At 53.5% G+C, this 10,461-nt stretch overlaps 1 long non-coding RNA gene across 3 annotated transcripts; it reads left to right on the top strand.

Annotated features, from left to right (window-relative positions):
• Positions 1–2,075: 2,075 nt before the first annotated feature.
• Positions 2,076–7,241, top strand: LOC149913892 (uncharacterized). Of its 3 annotated transcripts, XR_016460823.1 has the most exons (4): positions 2,076–2,485; positions 2,702–3,752; positions 4,041–4,760; positions 5,767–7,241. It is a non-coding gene; the product is annotated as an uncharacterized LOC149913892 (long non-coding RNA). The 3 variants fall into 3 exon arrangements; XR_016460821.1 differs by having other exon boundaries at positions 2,076–3,752; XR_016460822.1 differs by having other exon boundaries at positions 2,076–3,752; positions 5,770–7,241.
• The last annotated feature ends 3,220 nt before the right edge of the window (positions 7,242–10,461 follow it).

Below are 10,461 nucleotides of genomic sequence, written 5' to 3' on the forward strand. Positions count from 1 at the left end.
GGAATGTGGCTTGCTGTGGCAGTGAGGCTGTGCCTTCTCCTGGCAGACGATGTCAAGACTGAGTCGCTGAACTACCATCAGCTCTTGCGAGCCTCTGGCATCCCACTGCACATGGTACAGTGCTGCATGCAAGAGTGCATGCTCCTGTACTGTCATCTCCTGAGGAACAAGGAGCCCGTCTCAGCATTATGACGTGCCAAGATGACTTCCTCCTCACGAGGTTCTTCTAAAGCTGCATTGCAGCACTGGAGGGCAATACCAGAGTCATTGCACTGTCCCACACTAAGTTGAGGTTTTGAGGGTGTGCAATCAAATCACCACTGGCCAGCCTGGATGTGGCAGGCTAGCCAAATGTCTTTCCCCGTGCTTGCCTCCCGGAGTGATGGGGAGCCGAATGCTGATCCCTATTCATGGCAGAAATTCTTCTCTTCACCCTTCAGGAGTCTCTCCACACTGCACCGGAGCCCGTCATTACATCTGTGGGAGCACAGGGGGAGACCGAGGTGCACGGGGTCCTGCAGACTCCACGTGTCTGTTTGCAGCACGCTCCCAGCATGAGCAGGCAGCTCCCGCAGGACGAAGAAAGCGGGACAGAAGAAAGCACCTACTTCTGCTCAGACCAGCACAGCACTCCATGCAACAGAGGAACGTGAGTGCTGCAGGTAACGGCGCCGCACGGTGCGACAGCAGAGGCTCGATCAAAGCTGCCAGTCGTTCCGCGGCTCAGAGTCCCGTGCGGAGGAAGTCGTCTTGGCCCGGTGGTTCCGCCGCAGGCGCCGGCTCTCGCCGCGGCTCGCTCTCCCTCGCCTTCTCCCACGCGACAGCGGAGGCTCGCTCAGAGCTGCTCGCTCTCCACGCCGCTGCGGAGCGGCCGAGCCGCTCGGAGCCGGACAGACCGTGCGCAGTACGGCCGCTGCCACGGCGCGACCGTGTGGGTCGGTGCCCGCCGGGGCCGGGCCGTCCTTCCGTCGTACCCGAGCCGCCGCCGCCGCCGTGGAGCGACCGAGTCGGTCGGTGCTGGGCGGACCCGGCCCGTTCCGGGCGTACTCGGGCTGCGTGGCTCGGCGGCAGGCGCGGCTGACTGCCCCCGCTGTGAGGGGTGTCCGGCCTCTGTGGGTGCCTGTGCCAGTGCTGCAGCACTTACAGTGCGGGAGTGTTCCTGATGTTTGGTGGCAACCTCTGGTCCTGGCACTGGGCTCCACTGGATGCAGCCTGGCTCCGTCCTCTCTGCCCCTCCCTGCAGGGATTGATGGCCGTGGGTGGGATCCCCCTGAGCTGCCCTTCTCCAGGCTGGGCAGCCCCCTCTCTCTCAGCCTCTTGTCATAGAAGAGGTGTTCCAGTCCCTTCACCATCCTGGTAGCCCTCCATTGGACTCTTTCCAGCATGTCCATCTGTCTCTTGTACTGGGAGCCCAGACCTGGACACTGTTCTCCAGGTGCAGCCTCACCAGTGCCGAGCAGAGCAAAGGTAATGGTGCAGAATAATGGTCCTTACTGCTACAGGTCAGGACTAGGGCTATGATGGGAGCACGCTGCTTTATGATTGACATGGAGAACTGCTAGGAAGAAGGCCTGGTGGGCCTGAACACAGGTGCCAGGTGGCCCAGCTTTTATTTCACTGGAAACCAGAGACTCCATGGGCAGCAATGTGGAGATATGTTCTCCATGTAGTTGTGCCCCTGTGGCTTCTTTCTGATATGCTTGGGAAGTCCCACTAGAGCAGACTGCTGCGTGAGACAGAAGCCTGATACAACATCACTCGTGTGGGTGGAGTTTTACTATCTCTGTGTTCACCTCTTTTATGTTTGTTTGTTTCTTTGTTTGTTTGTTTTCAGTTCAACTCTTATGTGTTCAAGTCTGCCTTTACTAAATCCTTTCCTTGTGACCTTAGGCAACAATCAAGCGGGCCTCAGTTTTCAGCGCTGAGCAAGAAGCGCAGGCGCTCAGGAAGGTCATGAAGAGCTTTGGTAAGTTGATCTCCCTCCACAGGTCAACTTTTATTTTTTCCCCAGCGCTGGGAATGGCTGCTCTGATGGTTTGTTAGAGGGAAGCACAGCTGCTTGCATTGCTCCACTGTCCTAAACACACTGCACAACTGTCCTAAAAATCGTTGAAAGGTGGAAACAGAACTGCCCTTCATGTCCCAAAATGCAGCTGCTCTGGTGGTGTGGGTCCTGGCAGCTTTGTGCGCATAGATGTAGTCCTGGGGCTGTTGAGAACCGGCTGTGTAGGGGACTGGAGGTGGCACAAGAGCAGAGGTCTCTTCTGATTCTTGTGCAAGCAGCCTGACTGGCTTCCATTTGTTGGTTTCAGGCACAGATGAAGACCAAACAGGGACACGAGAACCCTTTGAAACATGGAAGATGTGTCAGATGCCATCCTCAAGGGAGCAGCCAGATTCTAGCAAGAACACACACACAGCATCCTGTGTCTTGACCAAACTAAACGTTTCCCAATGTCAGCAAGTTCTGAGCACTATTGGCAGGGTAGGTGGTCTTCAGAGATGTGTGAACGTGGTTGTGTCACTTGGGTGAAAAGTGCGAAACGACCTAATCTCCGTAAGAGAAAGGTCAGCAGAGACTTTACCTGACCAGGGTTGTTTTGTTCTTGTTCAGTTCAGAGCAGTTGTTGATGCAAGGAGGGTTGGAGCCTGAAGAGAAGTGGTGAACAGCTCAGTTCCTTCTGTTCTCTTGGCCTTCTAGGGTTTGATTGATGACTTGAAGACGGAGCTGAGTGGGAATTTTGAGAGGGTGATCATTGGGATGACTCCCACCACCATGTATGATGTGCACAAACTAAGGAGTGCTGTGAGGGTTTGGAAATCTTCCTTCTGTATTGCTTAAGTTCTGTCCAAGGACTTACTGCTTTGTTATGTATGTTTTCTTATTTATTACTAACTCTTAAAGAAACCTGGTTGCACGTCACAAGCAGTTGCTGGTATCTTAAATCTTGCCATGGCAATTCCCTAGGGAGCAGGAAAGATGAAGGTTGCCTGATTGAAATTCTGGCTTCTCGCACCAATGAAGAGATTCGTCACATTAATGAGAACTACAAGCTTCATAAGTAGTGTGAAAGGCCAGGCCTTGTCCTGCTAATGATGATGGCTGGAGTGCTGCAGTGATGCTGAGAGCCGTGGGCATGGTTCTGTACTTAGCTACGTTATGGCTAGAAAATGTGGGCAGCACCCAGGTGGTGGCCCTGCTCCTAACGGATGCTGTGTGTGTGTTCTTGCTAGAATCTGGCTGCTCCCTTGAGGATGGCATCTGACACATCTTCCATGTTTCAAAGGGTCCTTGTGTCCCTGACAGAGTGAAGTGTGACTGCCACTGGGGCAGGGGGGAGAGGAGCTAAGAAATTTGATTGGCAGCACAAAGTAGCAGGTCTTGAAAATGGTAATAGCTGTGGTAGGCCAATTAGAAGACTGCTAGCAATGAAAATGAAATATTTCTGAGGGACGGTCCGGATTTAGCTGAGAGTGCTGCAGGAATGATAGAACGTTCGTGCAGCATATAAGGAGCTTGTTGTTGCAAAGCAGTCTTTTGAATCTGTCATGGTTTTATGTTTTTTGGTTTTCAGTATTCTGCATCGAAACATCATGTAGTGTACTGGAATTAAAGTGTTAATGCTCCAATTCCAGGTACCTGTCCCTATACATTACGGAAGTCATGGATCTGACCCTTCCGGGTGGGGCGGGCTCTTACTGCCTGGCAGTGGGTGCTGGAGGTGCTTTCCCAGCCGTTCCAAGCTTTCCAGGTTTGACTCGGTCTCAGGAACTCTCTCTCATATCTTATTTGATTTATTAGTCTCAGTTTCAATTAGATTGTGTTATATTGTGTTATCTTGCATTCCGATATCATAGTTAGTAAAATAAGTTTTCCTCCTTGCCGCTGTTTTTTTCAATCTCCCTTCCTTCCTTCGCATTTTGTGGGGCCGGGAGGGTGTGGGGGGGCAGGGGCCTACTGCCCCCTGTCACAGGCATAGATTGATCTAGTAAACTCCGTGTTAACTCTCTGACTTTCTGCCATGGACTCTTCCCCTTAGTTTTTGATGGTAGTGAGGCATTGCTGACAAGGACATAACAGACAGCATTAAATCTGCGGTGTCAGGAGACCTGGAAGATGCGTTGCTGGTGGTGGGTGAGTGCTCTGCTTTAAAACGTTGTCTACAAAGTGATGTAATGATGAAAGGTGCTGTGTCTTCCCTCGAGTGGCTGTTAACGTAGTTTCAGGAGGCAGACATGGTTTGTCTTTGTTTATGGGCACAAAGCCAGGCTGGGTGGGACTTGGAGCACTCTGGTGTAGAGGGAGGTGTCCCTGCCTATTGCAGGGGGTTGGAACTAGATGATGTTAGGGGTCCCCTCCAACCCAAACCATTCTATGATTCTATGCTTTACAGACCCAGTCAGGCGAGAAAGCTATCTTGTGCTTTATGGTACAGTGTGCTTGGTCATGGGGTGCTTTGGCAGCAGAGGTTTGCTGCCAGGAGGCATGAAGACCTTCATGCAAATACTGCTGTGGGCCAGGCACAGAGATGTCAGCTCACAGCTCATCACTGACTGGATGCCTGCACTGCAGCTGCTGTTTGTTAACCTGGAGGTGCATCTTGACAGAAGAAACACCTGCACCAAGAAAGTGCTGCAGCATTGTGGAAAACCTCCTGCTTTTACTGACTTTAATTCTCTTGTTCTTGTCTCTCCTTAGTGTAAAGTGCATGTGAAATAAGCCTGCGTGCTTTTCTGAAATACTGTGTGATTCCATGAAGGTAAACAGATCGTGGAGTAAGATTGCTTGCTTCCTTCTTGCATTTTCATGCTCAAGTCAGCAGCATCATGACAATCGTGAGATGGAAGCTGCAGCCAGTCAGGAAACTGGCTTTTCTAGGAAACATCAGGCTTTTCTGCACATCAGGGTAGTAGTCTTACTCAGGAGCAAGCTGCTGCTAATGGATCGCTCCGTTAATGCAAAATTGCTGTAATTAAGAGCAGCTCCTGCACAAGACTGGGCACTGAGACCTTTGTGTCTGTCGGTGATTCTCCAGCAAGTTCTGTATTAGCTGCATGGGGCTTCTTTCCTTGCTAGGGCCTGGGAACAGCCAACAGCACTCTGATCAGAGTGATGGTGTCCGGCTCCGAAAAAGGATCTTTTTAGATCTGCTCTTCTTACCTGTATCCTCTCTTCTGTTCTGCCCTCTTTCTTCTCCCCTCTTGTTCATCACACTTCTCCCCCTTACAAGCTCCTCTCTTCCCTTTTTCCTTTGTTCTGCTCAATCTTTTCTCTCCTCTCCTTCTCTTCTCTCCTCTCCTCTTTGTTGGCAAGAGGGCTCCGAGCTCCCTTGCTGGTGCGGAGAGGCTCAGACTCCCTTGCTGGTGCAGAAGGAAGGATGAAGGACTTTTACTGAAGATGCTTACAACCTTTTATACCTGTGAAACAGCAACTTACATGTAGGAAGCAGGAGCCTTGTGTGTGTTTATGTCTGGCTCAAGTTACTGCTAAGCTTCTTTACTCATTAGCAAGATAATGACTTTATCCCACATCTCCCCCTTCTCTATTAAGAAAAAAAGAAGCACGGTTCAAAAACAATCCTAAAAGTAGCTAAACTAAAATTAATACACTGAACAAGGATGGGTTCTGTAGAGTACAAACAGCAGTCCATATTAACCAGTCCCAACGATTCCAATTCTTATGATTCCTTGGTGACACAGTTGACAAAGTGCGTCTTGTTGCTGTGAGTCCAAACCACTGATGAAAGTGCTGTGGTCATGTTACAGCAGATGATGAGACGGATGGCCAGACCCCCCAGATTCGCATGAGCACCCACTGGACACCCCAGGACTCCTCTGGGACATCCCCAGACCCTTCTGGATGACTCCAGGACCACTCAGACCCACATGAGAACTCCCTGGACCCTACCAGACCCTGCTGGGCCATTTCCAGATCAGCCCAGGGACTCCTCAGAGCTCTTGGGCCCATAGTGGGAACTTCCAGATCCTTCCATGGTGCCACAGGACCAACCCGGGGACTCCCTGGACACCCCAAGGTCCCGCTGGGATATCTCCAGACTCTTCTGGTTGAGTCCAGAAGAGCCCCCTGGAGCCCCCAAACCTCTCTAGGATGTCTCATGCAGATCCTTCTGCATGATTTCAAGGGGGGATAAGGGGGGATAAAGGAGGGTGTGGGTGGGGCGAGAAAGGGGTCAGTGGGGCTTTTTTGGGCTGGAAAGGGGGGTTGTGTGGAATCTAAGGGGGGAAGGGACTGTGAGTGAGTGGGACTGCTGTGGGGTGGAAAGAGGATCTGGTGATGGAGGGAGGGGTGGAAGGGGAAAACTGGGGAGTTGTGGAGAGCTTCTATAGGGTGTAAAAGAAATAATTTTAAAAAATAAAATATAAAAAAAATAGGAGGACCCTGGGAACTACAGGCCAGTGATTCTCACCTTTGTGCTTGGGAAGATCATGGAACAGATCATCCTGGATGACATGCTTGATCAAATGAGGAATGAGCGTGTGATCCGTGACAGCCAGCACAGCTTCACCAGAGGAAGGTCATGCTTGACCAATCTGGTGGCCTTTTATGATGGAGTGACGGCATCGTTGGACAGGGGAAAGGCAAACAATGTCATTTACCTGGACTTGAGCAAGGCCTTTGACATGGTCCCCCACCACATCCTTATCTCCAAGTTGGAGGGATGTGCATTTGATGGGTGGACCACTTGATGGATAAGAAACTGGTTGAAAGGCCACAGACAGAAGGTGGTCATCAATGGCTCCATGTCCAGGTGAGACTGGTAATGAGTGGCATCCCCCAGGGGTCTGTCTTGGCACCGGTGCTCTTTAACATCTTTATCAATGACATCGATGATGGAATTGAGAGCACCCTCAGTAAGTTTGCTGACGACACCAAGCTGAGTGGTGCGGTTGACACGGTTGAAGGAAGGGATGCCATTCAGAGGGACCTCGAGAGGCTAGAAAGGTGGGCCCGGGTGAACCTGATGAGGTTCAACATGGCACAGTGCAGAGTTTTGCACTTGGGCCGGAGGAATCCCAGGCATCCATACAGACTGGAAGGAGCGTTCCTTGAGAGCAGCCCTGTGGAGAAGGACCTGGGGGTCTTGATGGATGAAAAACTTAACATGAGCCAGCAGTGTGCCCTTGTGGCTCGGAAGGCAAATGGTATCCTGGGCTCCATCAAAAGAGGGGTGGCCAGTAGGGACAGGGAGGTGATTGTTCTTGGTTGTTCCCCTCTTGTGAAACCCCATCTGGAATACTGCGTCCAAGTGTGGAGCCCCCAGTACAAGAAAGACAGGGAGCTGTTGGAGAGGGTCCAGAGGAGGGCCACGAAGATGATCAGGGGCTGGAGCACCTCCCCTGTGAAGATAGGCTGAGGGAGTTGGGCTTGTTCAACCTGGAGAAAAGAAGGCTGTGGAGTGACCTCATTGCAGCCTTTCAGTACCTAAAGGGAGCCTACAAACAGGAGGGGAATCAAGTCTTTGAAAGGGTTGATGACTGCAGGATGTGGGGAAATAGTTTGAAGTTGAGGGAGGGGAGATTTAGGTTGGACGTTGGGGAAATTCTTTACAGAGAGAGTGGTGAGGTGCTGGAACAGCTGCCCAGAGAGGTTGTGGATGCCCCGTCCATCCCTGGAGGTGTTCAAGGCCAGATTGGATGGGGCCCTGGGCAGCCTGGCCTAGCATTAAACAGGGAGATTGGTGGCCCTGCATGTGGCAGGGGGGTTGGAGATTCGTGATCCTTGAAGTCCCTTCCAACCCTGGCCATTCTGTGATTCTGTGATTCTGTGATTCTGTAAAGGGGGTCTAGGGCAGAGAGTGGGGGTTGTGGGGGGATGACTGGGGGGAGGAGAATGAAGCTTCCATGAGTGGAAAGGGGGCCTGGGGGAAGGAGGGAGGGGAGAGCTGGTGGTTGTGGGGGGCTACTATGGGACATAAGGGGGGTCCTGTTAGGGAATATTGGGGGTCAAAATGGGGGAATGGACTCCAGAGGTCAGGAAGGAGGGCATGGGGGGTACAGGGGACTCTATGGATCAGAAAATGGGGTCAGGAAGGAGGGGGGCAAACTGAGGGGACTGGGGGATGGTAGGAGACTACGGTTCAGAATAGGGGAATTAGAGTGGGGGTATTTGGGGGGACAGGGAATTCTGGAGGTCAGGTAGAGGGGACTGGGGGGGGGTATGAATCTGCGGGACAAAATGGGAAGACGTACGGGGGGGCGGGAAAGGGGACACAAGGGATCAGAGTGGGGGACCGAGGAAGGAACAGGATGGGAGGGGGCCAGGCATGGGACCCTGGGGGTCAGAATGGGGAACAGGGGCAGACACTGGTGGAAGAACAACTGGGAAGGGGTGGATGAGGACTCCATCGATGAGAATGGGGGAATTGGAGGTGGGGACAGGGGAGAGAGTGGAACCCCAGGGGTCAGACTGAGGGACTCCAGGGGTTGTAGGCGACCCGTGGTGGAGGTGGGGGGAAGGCAGTGAAATACCCTGGGTGGGGGACGGGGGGCACGGGGCCTGAAGCCTGAGTGGGGCTCAAGGGGCAGTGGGAGGCGAAGAAGACCGGGTGAGTGGGGGGACGGAGAGCCCTCAGGGATCTCCTGGGGAGGTGGGAGAGCGACTCAGGGGAGGGCAGAGCTCCAAGGATGGGATGCAACAGGCAGGCATCAAGATACTCCCCTCAATCCTCCTTCCAAGCTTCTCTCTATGCAGTTATCTGGATATTTCCAACCATACAAACACCATAATCCTCAAAGGAAGAGGAGGGATTGATGTGGGGTGCTCTGTTCGGCAGCAGGGATTAGCACATCGGTTTAAGAACCAACGTGTGAGTTTAGCAAAAGGAACCCATGAGCGATAGTTCCGAAACTTTCCGTTTCAGCTTCAGGGGGAGAACAGCCTCATTTCTCCTCCGGAACTTCGCACGGGGACACAAATGAACGCTTCTCCCTTCTGCCTCGATGACTGTGCCTCGCAAGAAGCCTCGATCGCCGAGGTTCGCTGCTTCGGAGCTGTTCCAGCCAGAACCGCAGCGACCGACCACGAGGTACGGGGGTTTTCGCTCGGTCCCCTCACCCAGGGATCCCCGAGACAACAGAGCGGCCGGGCAGCTCTGGCGAGAGCGGCTGACGCGGCGGGGACGTCGCCAGGGCAACGGCTCTGCATCCGCGCCCCCGCCGAGAAGAAGCCTCTGGGAGGGCAGCCTCGCGTCGCTGCCCACCACAGACGGAGAGGAGGAGTCGGGCTGTGAGGATCAGGCGGGCTGTTTCAGCGAGGAGAAACCGTAAGCCGCCCGTACGCGGGACTACACCGCAAGGAGGGTTGCGATCGCTGTCGGTGAGCGGTAAGTGCGGGGGCTCCCGTTAACGAGCCGGCAACGGGGCGAGGGCAGAGCCAGCAGTACCGGCAGCGGGGCGGGGCTGATCAGTCACACCCCATTAGGCTATCGAGTAGTGTTAGTGTGCCCCCAGATGGACCCCTGGGGGACAGCGCTGGTGACCGGCCTCCGCCGGGATGTGGAGCCACTGACAACAACCCTCTGGCTTCCACCATCCAGCCAATTCTCTATCCACTCGAGAGGCTGCTCCTCAAATCCATCTCTCTCCAATTAGAGATAAGGATATGGGGCGGGACCATGTCAAAGGCATCACACAAGCCCAGGTGCATGACATCAGTTGCCCCTCCTTGGACCACCAGTGCCGGCACTCCCAATGTAGAAGGCCACCAGATGGCTCAGGCACGATCTGCCCTTGGTGAAGCTGTGCTGGCTGTCTTGGATCGCGTCCTCATCTCGCATGTGTCTGAGCATCTCTTCCAGGAGCATCCACTCCAAGATCTCCTTGCGCTCAGAGCTCTGCCTGGCAACCATCTGCCTTCCTTTCCCCTGTTCTGGATTTCCCTTCCAGCTGTGTTCCCCGTGAAAAGGCAAATGGTTTCTCACTGTACAGCTGTTCCAGTCAAGCTTAATGTGGCCTTCAGACTGCCAGCTCAAATCTTTGTCTCAGTGCTGTCAGAGAGAGAATGTAAATGTTCCCCTTGTGGACAGCAGTGTTGGTTTGAAACTCCCTGCCTACACTTACAAGCAAATCCACCTTTGCAGAGCTCCTGGCAATACAGTTCCCAGCTGCAGGCAGGAGTGCTCACAAGCCCTCTGGGGAAAGGAGAGGCCTTTCAGAAGCCCTCATGTTCCCTGTGCCCCTGCCTGCTCCTCGTCCCCACAGAGCTCCCCTGCGGTTCTCCCACGGAATTTCTGTTGCTGGGAGGGAGCTATGGGGATACGAGGGGACACATCAATTCTTCTGCACAGGAAGTGTGCACGGTCAGCAGAGATGGCTGCCGTCCTGGGAATCCGCTCTTGGAGAGCATGGGCCTACCGGGCCTTGGGAGCAGCTCTTGTTGCCACCCAAACTCCTCTCTCAAAGCACGGCTCCATCACATTAGTTGATGGCAACAGACACGAC

Source organism: Phasianus colchicus, chromosome 33, assembly GCF_987193195.1.
Source record: "Phasianus colchicus chromosome 33, bPhaCol1.hap1.1, whole genome shotgun sequence".
Lineage (NCBI taxonomy): Eukaryota > Metazoa > Chordata > Aves > Galliformes > Phasianidae > Phasianus > Phasianus colchicus.